This window comes from Alosa pseudoharengus, unplaced genomic scaffold, assembly GCF_046254945.1.
Source record: "Alosa pseudoharengus isolate Yale_2024_CS ecotype anadromous, Long Island Sound unplaced genomic scaffold, YU_APseudo_1.1 YU_APseudo_1.1_scf_15, whole genome shotgun sequence".
NCBI lineage: Eukaryota > Metazoa > Chordata > Actinopteri > Clupeiformes > Clupeidae > Alosa > Alosa pseudoharengus.
In genome coordinates, this window is record NW_027468620.1 from 6,826,111 (window position 1) to 6,835,735 (window position 9,625).

A 9,625-nucleotide genomic window follows, 5' to 3' on the forward strand; every position below is an offset into this window, starting at 1 on the left:
GGGATGAAGATGGTTATTTGGCAGTAGGGTTGAATTTATGTTGACATTAGCACTAATTTGTCCAACAACACATACCTCAGCTGCTTTTAGCAACACGGCACATGGCCTACATCTCATGTGTGGATCATTTATGATTCTGGATTGAGGATATTGGCTTGTCCCAAGGACACCACTTGGTAATATGTAGCCAGGTCACAGTATATATGTCTGAGAGCTACAGCAATAACAATCAGTACACCAGAAGAAGACAGAAGAATTGTCCAGTTTCATCATGAAGACTTGTGGAGCTCTGCTGGTGCTGCTGTGCTGCTGTTTGACTGAGACACAGCTGAGAGGAGAGACCATCAGTGATAATGACATCACTCACCAGGGCCACTATGGTGAAGCAGAGACCAGAGAAAATGAGGGAGAGAGAACTGAAGCTGCAGCCACAGCCTGCACCCAACAAACCTGCCAGCCTGACATCCACACTGTCCTGAGAGAGATGACCGCTCTGGTGGCGGAGCAGAGAGTGGAGCTCAGACACACTAAGACACAAATGGAGGCCATGGAGACAAAAGCAGAGGCTATGGAGACAAGACTGAGAGCCAGTGAGAATAAAGCAGAGGCTATGGAGACCAGACTGAGAGCCAGTGAGAAGACAGTAGAGGAGCAGAGAGAACAGCTAAAGCAGCTTAAGAGTGACAATGAAGGTGAGATGAATCTGATTGTTTTTATATCACTGGTATTTATTTAGTGCACTTTCAGATCTAGGATGTTACTTACACACTTTTGCTCTTGGTATTTACTTTGCTTATCTTTTTTCTCTCTCTCTCTCTCTCTCTCTCTCTCTGTGTGTGTGTGTGTGTGTGCGCGCACGCACGCACTCGCGCAACCCTCAGATCAGGCAGTGAATCTGACCCTCACAGGAAGCCAGGTGAAGGAGCTGTGGAGGGAGAGAGAGGACAGCAGGGTGTCTTTCTCTTCCTCAATGCAGACATCTGGTGGTGGACATAAAGGACCCTTTTCAGCTGAAACTCATGTGGTCTTCAGACACGTCTTCACTAACATTGGAAATGGCTACAACCCAAACACAGGTACTAGAGGGCTGGTAGACTTGCTGTTGGCTCCATGTTCACTTGTTTGCAAACCTGCAGCTTGATTGCAATGCCAAGGAGCCAGACTCGGTGGTATGGCAGTCAGAGTGCACACTCAACCGTAGTGACAGCACTCTGTCACACCTGGGAATAAGGAATACTGACCTTTCTTTGAAGGCATATGTAAACGTTGAAATCCTGGAGAGAGGTTGTTGTTCTAATGAAATCACAGAGAAAGGAGCTCAAACTGAATAGTTTACCGGTTCTCCAGCACTCCAATCCATTCCAATCCAAAACTTATGGAGATAATATAGGGCCTTTCATATTTTGAGCTGTGAAAAGATGTTTAGCCTACATGAGTAACATTTTTGCTACCTTGGTTAAAACCAGACTCATTCACTTTGTGATTGGGAATTGTTCCTAACACTAGCATGGTGATGGGCATAGACTTTGCGTTAACTTTGAAATAATTGGTCTAGTCTAACCAATCAAATTGATCAGGGATTCCTAATGTTGCTTCCTACTTCCAAACTTTACAAACTGAAAATAAACAGCATTGGCAGTCAGAAAACAATGTACCTTTGCTGTAAATAAATGTACACATTCTTCTGACTGCAGTATTTTTACTGACAGTACTGACAGTTCTTGAATTTCCCCTTGGGGATCATTAAAGTATCTATCTATCTATCTATCTAGTACTTGGTGACTGGGAACAACAGGGTCTATTTTAAAATCATGGTGTTCACCTTTAAGTTACACATTCGAAATGTTGGCCCTTTTTTAAAAACTTTTTTTAAAAGCCAATCAGCACATCGCTTACTGACTAGCCAGGCAGACAAAATGGAGTCGTGCATAGAGTGCATTCCACAGTCCAGGTGAAAACATACATGTATGTTTTGTTTTTTTTACCTGAGGTGACACTGTGTATTAAACAGCTACATATTTCACAAATATGTAGAGAGAACATGAGAAAAATAAAGTCAAGAAGTCAAGAAGTCAATCACAATTGTTAGTTCATCTTACTAATTCTCTCTCTTTCTTCTTCTCTTTCTCTCTTCCCCCTCTCTCTTCCACTTTGTATCTGTCATACAGGAGTCTTCACAGCTCCAGTCAGAGGGGTCTACCATTTTGTTTTATTTATACATGGCTATGGTCATCAATCTAGACATGTAGCAGTCTCTCTTCGTAAAAAGGATGTTGTCAGTCCTTACAGTCAACAGACAAGTGGAAGTATGACTCCCTCTAATGGAGCTTCTCTGCTGCTGGAGGAAGGAGATGTGGTCTATGTGATCCTGTGGGCCAATGCATGGTTCTATGATGATTCAGCCCACCACACCACCTTCTCTGGCCACCTGCTCTTCCCCATGTGAGGAGTCAGTCCTGAAGTGTATCAGCTCTGTAATATTCCATTATTGTCCACACAATAGCTTGCCTTGGAAGCACAAACAACCTACACAGAGACAGATCAGCTAGACAGTTGGTGTCTTTGCCTTTCTTAACGTCACCGATTACTGTTCTATCTGAGCACTAAAGGACTAAGAGATTGTGATTTGAAAGAATTTGTTTTATTTTGAATAAATAATGTAATAATGATGATGATGATGATAATGGTGATGCTGATAAAAAGTCAGTGTCATGTTTAGTGTCTGTGTCTTTTTTCCTCTTGGGGGCTTGTTAACTTTTTCTATTCCTATGTATTGGAGATAGCAAAGGTTGTGGCCGGCCTTTTTGAAGTGCGCCGCCACGGGGTTGCGTTCGTCCCCACATCTGATGTTGCTTCTGTCCTCGCTAAAACTGGTGCATAAAGGTCACCTTTACCAGTACATAGGGATAGAAAAAGTTAACAAGCCCCCAAGAGGTGGTGACCATAAATGTTTATTATTACAACGTGAGACCTACTATATTCACACTCTGAACACCATGTCTCCAGCAGGTCTAAATGAAGAGTTTGATATCAAACCATTTCTGTAGGCAGATTCATTCCTGAAAACTTACTTTTACTGTATTACTTGTTTCATATTTGTATTCTCATTGTTGTGTGTTCTCTCCAAGCTCACTTGTTTCCTCATTACTCATGAAATACTGAACGTGTGGGATATTTTAACTTGCCAATTTTACAATGTGATATGTACAAAATTATATTTATGGAGCTGACTATTTGACTATCAATATTACTATGAGCCTCTAGTAGACCTTAATGTAATTTCTCCTATTCTGTAACATTACAGCCAATATTGATTGGGTGTTCTGTTTGGGTCATTATGGCCCCCTTGTGTACATTTGGTGTATATTCTTGATTAATGAATGACACACCCCTTCCCCTATTCCCAGGTATATATACCCCACCCCCCACACCTGTTCTGCATTGCACTTTTGACGAAGAACAACATGTCGGAAACGTTGTGCAAATAAATCCACGTTTGGGAGCTTCAATCAGTGTGCGGACCTTTATTATTTCTTCTCAGTTACTTTTTTTGGTCCAGCACCTGCACTCCTGTGATGTGCGCGCACTCCTTCGTTTCCTGACTGAGGAGGCCACGCAAGCACTATGGGGGTCTTAAGGAGTCTCTCTCTCTTTGACTACACACACACATACACACACACAAACACACACACACACACGCACACAGACTTACCACCACAGTCAATTCATAGATATCTATTAGGGGCCCCTTATCTGTATCAGGAGCACTTCACTGAACAACAAGGAAACATGTTGAAAGTTTGAAATACAGGTTGGTGTTCAACCTGCAGGGCACTGATGGCTGCCGCACCTCCTTCTGTGCCTAGGTGTAACCTCACCTCCTTTTTGCCTCTCCCTAGAGAGAGCTCGCACCACTTTGGGGCTTAGCTGGGTCATCAGCTGGGGACCACCAGTCACTGATGTTTGGCTCCTTTAACCCCAGTATGTGTCCTGGTGGCTGAGTGAGGGCAGGGGTCTCCCCCTGCTGATGCCCTTGGTGTTGTCCTGCCCCCAGCTCCTACACTTTCTCATCAGCCACAGCCAGAAGCTGCCCCTCTCTGCCTCTTCTGACAGCCCTTTCAGCATGTGTCAATGTTCTGCCCCTGTGATGCCCATGTCCCGGAGTAGCCGGGACATTGAGGAACCGACAAAGCCCTGTCATCCCACCTCCACTAGGTAGGAGGCTTTCCAGCCAGCCTCCCTGCACTCAGTGGCCAGGTCCGCTTTGCTTTCATCCGCTCATGGGCAGCTCCAAGACCTTTCTCCTAACGGATGGTGAGCCCCACTAGGAGGATAGTCTTGCTGACTCCCGACCACACCACATGTTGCCACAATCTCCCTTGGGAACTGACCCATGCAGATGGATTGCAGCGGCATTGGCAGCATGTTTCTCCCAAAGAGGCCTGTGTCGGACAGACATCTCGGCAGCCCCAATGATTACCTTTTTGTTTCATTTTCATTTCAAAGTACCCCTCTAAGAACAGATTGAAAAAGTCTATATGTAGCCTATGATTTAAATAGGTTATTTAAAGAGGTGAAGTGGACAAGGGGAGTCTATCTAAAAATGTTTGTACAGTATAGTTGGTAGCACTATATGAACACAAACAGAGTACTATAGTGCTCTAACCCACAGGCAAGAATCACTTTTGTCCAAGATGACTTATTAATGTAAAACACAGACAGACCCAGACGACTACATATGGCAACGCAGGGGTAGTCTCAGCCGCACATGTAACACACACATTTCTAGGAGGCCGCTAGAAGGCAAGCAAACCAAGCAATTGCTTGGGGCCCCGAGCTGGCCAGGGGCCCCAAGACAACGACTGGTTAAGAATAAAATGCAACGACAAACTGTGAGCGCCCCTTTGATAGTCAATGCAGTAAAGTGCAACGACACTGTTACCGGCAATACCGGGATCCCCCTCAAGGGGGCCCCTCTCAGTAGTCGCTGACAGCAGCCAGCCAGCCAGGTTTGTGGTCTCTGCTGCTGCCGCGAAAATATAAAACCTCAGTCATAATGAAGCCAGAAGAGAAAGGAAGAGGATGACAATAAAAAACAAGATAGTGGTAAGTGATAAATTACACTGGATAAAATAGCTCTACTTGTCTTGTACAAATGGTGTAATGTCGCAGCAGGAAGGCTAGCCTAGCAAAAAATGTTTATGTTAACTACCTGCCTGACGGCCCATGCTGCTTGTAACAAACTAGAACAGTTAGCGCAACTTTTTTTTTCCGAACGGACGGAATATGGTTACATACTGTAATATGTTTATTAACGGGATAAGGGAGACGCAGATCTGTTCCAGAATCACTGTTTATCGTATTTAATGACATTGCTATAGCTTTGTTAGCTCACAACGACAGTGAAAGTGAAACTTGGAAAGTGGAAGTCTCTCCACATTAGATGCACAATCAATCGCGATTCGCGAGTCGATGCAGGTAAAAAGGCAGGTAAAAAGTAGGCCATCAACTGGTAGGTTAGTAACGAAGGTAGCCTAATATTGCAAAATGTGATGGCGGTACACAAACTTGGGCAAAAACGTTTAGTAGGCTATACACTTGTGGTGATAGCCTACAGTTAATGTGAATCGCGGACTATAACCAAAGTAAAGGAGATTTGCAACAAATTAAGGCTGTGGTTGTGTTTCTACAACATTTTGGCACAAAACGTAATTTCTGTCAACTATGACAATGTCCATGTTCAGTAGCCTATATTTTTCATTTAGTCAAGCAGTGACATGTGGTTTAATCAGTGTTGGGAGTAATGCGTTACATAAGTAATGTAATTACTGTAATATATTGCTGTTTGCGGTAACGCGGTAATGTAAGGCATTACAAAAAAAAATGTGGGTAATATTTACTCGGTACAAACTTCAGTACAATTGAATGCGTTACAATGCAGTTTAACCCAAAATTAAGCGCTTGTTTTGTTTTGATACATATTCGCAAACACCACGGGAGAACAACAGAGGAGAAAAATCCGCGCAAAATAGTAGAACGTTATCTCCTGATGGTTGAATATGACTGTGGCTGCAGCAGACTCGCAGGCGGACTCTATGCGGGATGGACATAAGCCTACGCTCATTATTTTCAGCTTGTCAGAGACAAGGCTATGAAGAACATAATAGTTAGTGCACTTTGTGTGCGAAACCGAAAGATCTCTCAGCTCGCGAAATAGCACAAGTAAATTAATGAAACATCTAAAGTAGTGCCACGCTAATCTTTTTGATTCTTGATAAAACACAAACTATGCTGTTGTACATGTCAGCTTTGTGCTGTGAACTTAAATTGAAGAGAATAAAGGGATAGAAATGCAGAAAAAGATTGTGTAGCCTGGCAGTGCCACCGCTCCCACCATGCGCATCACGCACTTTGCGTTGGGCACCAAAGGACAGAGGGGGCACCCAAATGTAACCAATGAATAGTAGCAAACTGCGTTTCACTCTTCATCAATAACGTTTACAATGTCAAAATGCACTAACACGATGTTACATGCAAGTTTGATACCTTTTGGGTTCTCTCAATCACCACGTAGTACTAGAACTGGTGGGTCTTCAATCATTCGTTTTCCAAGCATTTAGGCTACACGAAGCACATGATATGCTGAGTCGACTTAAACGCATTCCATTCAGATAGCTAGGTGGATACCAGGCTCATAATTCACTTGTATTCGCAAAACGAAATGTGAAGCAACATGTCATTGCATACTTCCATTTCCAAAGCAATGAAGGTTGCTTAAAACAACTTAACATTGTGCATATTATTGTTAATATTGTGCTATCAATGTAACTCAAACAAATAAGGCTTGTAAACAAGAGCTGGCAAAAGGGCATTATGACAACGTAAAGATCAATGCTCTTAGTGACAGTGCACCATTTATAAGTAAAACAGCATTTCTTCAGAAATTAATGTTTAAAAATACACAGTAATGGTCTGTAAATAATAGGCCTTTTATTTTACTTTAGGTGTTTGAGTTATCATTTAAATGTCACTCACTCAAAGCCACTCACTTAGGGCACCGAAATGGCCAGCAGGCCACCATCTTGACATGTCTTTATTAAAGGAACCGTATGTAAAAATTGTATTTCAATTAATCATAAAATTGCCCTGATATGTCACTAAACATTAAGAAATCATGTTCATTTCAAATACTTATATCACTGACAACAGTAGTCTGGCCAGGATATTGTCATTTAAAAAGTGAAGTTGCAGCCCTCAACTGATGTTGATGTTGTCATGTTGTGTTTTGGCCTAATGCGCCACCCTCCACCTATCTACTAATCACAAAGTCAGTAGTGTTTCGTCATCCGGTTGCCAACTCTGCCAGTCAGAGGGGAGGGGAAGGGGATACACCGCTCTACAGTAATTTGAAAGTCATTGTAGTACCCGTTTTGGCCACAATCTTACATACGGTTCCTTTAAGCTTTGATTTACAATATAGTAGGCTCTCTATTGATTTTAATGAGTAGGCCTAGGCCTTAAAGTTACAGTATTTCTATCACAATTTACCAGACTTTGACCTTTGTCGGTTTTTAACAAAATTCTGACTATGATTGTTCCTTGTATTGCATTATGAGCACTGCGCCTATTGCATTCTACTGTTGCCTTAAGCCTAGCTCAGTCATTATGCTATACCACATCTCCCTCCATTGGAAGAGCAAGCTGCATTGAGCGTAATAAACTGCATTTAGAATGGCAAATCCATATTTCTAGATATTTTGGTGAAAGTAACTTAAAAGTAATGCAATAGTAGTGTAATGCCTTACAATTCAGAGACAGTAATATTATAATGTAACAAATTACTTTGAAATGACAGTAATAAGTAATGCATAGTACATTACGATTTTGAAGTAACTTGCCCAACACTGGGTTTAATGCATGGGGTAACATGACGTGAGACAGACAGAATCTGTCTTGCCTATCCCTGAATCCTGTCCCTCTCAAATCACTTTAAAATGGTGTGATTAGCAACCAGAATTAAAAAAAAAAAATCCCGGAGAGACACCCCCGGACCCCCGTTTTATTGTGATTAGATCTCAAATATAAATGTTTAATGTTTGGGTTCAGTTTATGAAGTGTTGCTACAGCATAATACGGGGTGTTTGTTATTTATGAGGGGAATCAGGGGGGGGGGGGGGTTTTTTGGGAGGGGGGGGTCGTCGGTCCAGTGGTGGGCCGGTCCAGGAGAAAATTGCCAGGGCTGAATTTTGTTCCCAGTCCGACCCTGGTACCAATACCTTGATGAAATATTACTCAAGTACAAGTTAAAATACCGATCTGAAAATGTACTCAAGTAAAAGTAAAAAGTAGTTCATTTAAAATGTACTTTAGTAAGTAAAAGTTACTTAGTTACTTTTTTTTTTTTGGGGGGGGGGGGGTACCAGAACAACCAGTTTTACCAGAGACTTTCTAATGAGGAGATACAGCACTCAAAAAATCCTCCATAGTAATGCATGGGGTTAGTTTGTAACGCCAATATGGCAGTTGTCTACACATATCACAACCCTTCCGCGGCAAAACGTTGACATGTCAATACATTGAGCCAATAATGTGGTGTGCTGTGAAGACATCGTGCCAATCATCTGTTGTGATCTCGCTGCTGGAGCAAGATTGGTGTCGTGAAGCCTTACGCACACACATTTCTGCCGGAATAGATGCACGATAAGTGCTCAAAAACTGTTGCAATATGGCCGCCGAGTGGAGGTACATGCCTGATAAGGATGTTGAGAAATGTGAAAAATCACCGGAGTTCTCCTTTAAGTTAGTTGCACTCATCCTTGGGTCGCTTTGCAGTGAACAGTAATCCAGCACAACTGAAAAGCCCCTCACAGGCAGCTGAGGCAGGCAGGCCAATGTTGAGTTGCAGAGTTTTTTTTATATTTGGAAACGAGCAGAAGGTTCAGCAGATTAAAGGGTGTCGAACTGGGGGGGAAAGTGGGAAGTATAGGGCAATGGAGGAGAGGGCCCTTGAAAAGTGGAATACAGGGGGCACAACATTTTCATCAGGCATTAGTAATAACTCAGGTAATCCACACATAAAAAATCCAAACAACTCCATAGTCATGTGTAATGAAGTGGAGTAACACAGGGAACAAGTATTGAACACGCTAAGAAAAAGCACTAAGGCAAGGAAAGGGAAGGAACGAGCTGGAATCTGTAAGTAGTTAGAGAGTAGTTATCCTTTCTATCTGCGCAAATTAATATAAGCTTGGTTAGTATAGCCTACATATTGATGGGCTATAAAAAGGTTTTTCATTACCAAGGTGTCACACAAGAAACATTTCATGATGGATAAGGGCAATTCCATGCAAAGGTCATCCTTACCATGGAAAAAAAAAGTTGTGCATACGCAAATAGAACTGTTGTTAAAATCTTCATTTAGGTCTATATTTTATTGTTTGTAACTGATCTGATTGAATTTGATGGAGAATGACACTCTTTTTACATCATAAATATGGTGTGCAACCATACAGAAACAACATTTTTCACATGGTAATATTATACATATTTCAAAAGTGGATAAATGGACCCAATGTTCAAACAAATTGTGTCATTTGACAAATTCCAGATTGACAAGGGAATGGTA